General features: G+C 45.4%; 1 pseudogene; it reads left to right on the top strand.

The window, feature by feature from the left end:
• Nucleotides 1-1,701: 1,701 nt before the first annotated feature.
• Nucleotides 1,702-3,086, top strand: LOC142566655 (uncharacterized; annotated as a pseudogene).
• The last annotated feature ends 216 nt before the right edge of the window (nt 3,087-3,302 follow it).

The following is a 3,302-nucleotide window of genomic DNA, read 5'->3' as shown; positions in this document are numbered from 1 at the left end:
CACTGCCTGAAAGCCAACCAGCCTTCCGATTTTTGGTTAACCTCCGGCCCCGACAACATATCCGACTGTAAGTCACAGAATGGTGTTTGCAAACGTTAGCACTGGCACCATTACTCCTTTCCAAATTCCACGCACCACATCCTATTTCTTCTGGCCCCAACATGCTCTATGTTTCATGACTGCTGCATTCCGCTTACCCTTTATTATCATATTATCTTGGTGGGCTTTCCTTCGCTTAAGTCTTTCTTTCATTTATGTATACGCCGAGGTATTTCTATTACTTAACTATGGGCATGACTTGCTGTTTAACTGACACCACGTAATTACTCGTCCCTTCATTGAAGGTCATTATTCCGACTTCTCTCTGCTAACATAAGGCCTAGATGTCTCGCTGCGTCACCACACAGATTCGCCAGTGTCTGTAAATATCTTACATTGTCCGCTAGGAGCACTATCTCGTCCGCGTACATCAGTCTGGGGACCTTCTGTTGTACTATTTCTCCATTACGTACCTATGATAAATCAAACCTTAATTCACTGTTGTCCAGTCGTATTTCTATGCTCTTAAAGGGACTGACAACTGGCCAGAATGTGTTGTGAAACGCTGATGGAAATGAAATTACCATGATTTATAATATTAGAATCCAGCAGGCTGTACGCAATTTAAATAAGAATTATAATTTCTAACTGGCAAAGAAAGTCTCAAAAACGGGTAAGTGGCGGACGGGACCTGGCTGTGAAATATTGGTACTTCGGATGTATTCTATTCGATTACTGTACATAAGTCGACAGTTATCAAGTACAGCATAATTATTGCTTCAAATTGCAGTTGGTATGTTATAATAGACACTCGCACACTATTCTATGCTTCGGAAACCAAAACGCACGCGTGGCTACGGCAACACGCTGAACTCCGTATCACGTGTAAAGGCGTCGTTTCCTTTTGGATCCGATTGGTTTCTTTTTGACTGGTTAAATGCCAAAGCAGTTGGACAGAAAACCACGAGAACACGCAGCTATTATTACAGACATAATTTAAAAATTCGGAAAGCATGAATCGCAGGAACATCGACTTGATAAAGAATGGCATACTTTGTTACAGCTACGGCCACACTTGTCCTCTGCCTCCCACTAATGCCGCCGTATAATCGTTATCGTGCTCACCTATCACCGTTTTCAGCATGCTTCCAGTCAACAACATCCTCACTGCAGATCGAAAAATTCTGATAAAAAATGTTCCACGGCGTTTTCCGCGTTACCACTGATTAGACACTTTGACTGTAAGCTTTCCAGTGCACTAAAAAAATGGCCACCAGGAAAATTGGTTGCCAGTCGTAAATAACGATAAGCGTAAATAGATAGATTTAGTACTGCGTCTCGACGATACGTGCGCAGCACGCAAGCGCGTTGCGGAACGCAGCAGCGCGTGTCGCCTCAGGGCTTTTAGTACTGCGAAAAGGCTACGTACGTAAGCCTACTGCGCCATTTCGTATATAAAAATGAAAGCTCTTGTTGTCTAGAGTTAAGCCAAGCCAATTCGAATCTACTAGCCTGATTCCTAGCCAGAATACGGCACAGTAGACGCATACGAGTCGGATTATGAACGTGCACTCGGAAAAACGTCCCGTTCTACACGTAGCAAAGTGCTCGCGATTGTTTTTACGTGCTGTCGTATGGTAGGTGTTGCGATTTTCTTCAACCATGGTGTACTCCAGCGTTCTTTGGGACCCCTACTGTCTTGCGTACCTCACTGGGTTGGACGGACATAGAGGCTCTCATGTTGCGTAAGAAAGCGCAGCCGCGTAGGGCGTATGTGTCGCGAAATGGCCTGCTGAACCTCGATTCAGTCTCGTGCCAGACTTTCAGACGACAGTTCCGTTTCGAGAAAGCAGATTTTCCACTGCTCGTCCGTGCCCTGCAGATATCCGAGTGCGTCACAAGCGCCCAGGGAGTGCGCGTCTCGGCATCGGAAGCCCTGTGCATGTGTCTACTTGGAAGAAGGTTGTGCGACTTGGAAGAATTTTTTGGACGGCACGATTCTGTTGTGTCCTGCGTGTCAAACAAGGTGCTGTACCACATAGAGAAGAAGTTCGGTTGTCTTCTGAGTGACCTGACAATGCACCACTGGCTAAAACACTCAGACTTGGAGGCAATGAGCGAGGTAAGTCACGCGTTTGTTTTGTAACGTTTGGCTCCGTAGAAAAGTTCCCACAAGCTTGTTCATTGTCTTGAAATAAAATGCCTGATTGCCTGTTATCACGCCGTAAATTGTTTGTCCCTAGGCTATTCATCGTAAAGGTGCTGCTCTGAGCAACTGCTGGGCGTTTATCGACGGTACAGCGCGCCCCATATGCCGACCCTCGCAAGACCAACGCTTGTACTTCTCCGGACACAAGCGACTACATGTCCTCAAGTACCAGTCATTGATGTGCCCAAACGGACTCATCTGCCAGCTGGATGGCCCATAGCTGGGACGAAAGCACGATGCTGGTGAGTGGTGAAGCTTTTCGAAGGCTGCGAAGGTTGGTGTGTACTTGAATCGGTGCCTACACGCAGAAAAGAAACGTGTTTCTATCATGAGCCCGTTAGCAGCACTTTGGCTGCGAGCACTTAGAGTTTTTCTAATCAGATTGTGTGCAATGTGTTGAATGAAATTGAATTGTGTGGGATATTTATTTGTGCTTGCAGGAATACTCCGAGACAGCCAACTGTATGAGAAGGTGGAGGCATTGGTCCAGGACAAACAATTTGTTATATATGGCGATCCTGCCTACCCCCTCCGCCCACTGTTGATGAAGCCCTTTGGAGGAGCGACATTGACAGCTGCCCAACAGCAGTTCAATACGTCAATGAGTACTGTAAGGCAGGCGGTTGAGTGGGGATTTGGAATGGTAATTTCCAAATTTGCATTTCTAGATTTCAAAAAAAATCAGAAGATATTCCTTCAGGCAGTGCCACGTATGTACAGGGTAGCTGTTATCCTGACTAATTGCCATGCATGCATGTATGGCAACCAAGTGTCTACTTATTTTGGTGTGGAGCCACCTGCTCTCATGGATTACTTGAGGCCCGCCCGACAGTATTGAATTGCAGTTTAATGTAGCTTGCATAAACACTTGTTTTACTTTGAATAGTGGTACAAAGGCTGAACCCCCTAAGTACTCTACCTTCGAGGTGCTACTACGTACATTTGTTCGATAAGCCATTTCTGAGAAAGCAATAGTCTTCTTACTTTATTTCCAAATGTACAGTGTGAACAAAACAGAAAAAAATAATAAATTGAAGGGACACCGAAGAGAAAA

The sequence above is a fragment of the Dermacentor variabilis genome, unplaced genomic scaffold (genome assembly GCF_050947875.1).
Source record: "Dermacentor variabilis isolate Ectoservices unplaced genomic scaffold, ASM5094787v1 scaffold_13, whole genome shotgun sequence".
NCBI lineage: Eukaryota > Metazoa > Arthropoda > Arachnida > Ixodida > Ixodidae > Dermacentor > Dermacentor variabilis.
This window is presented reverse-complemented; position numbering and strand designations above follow the sequence as displayed.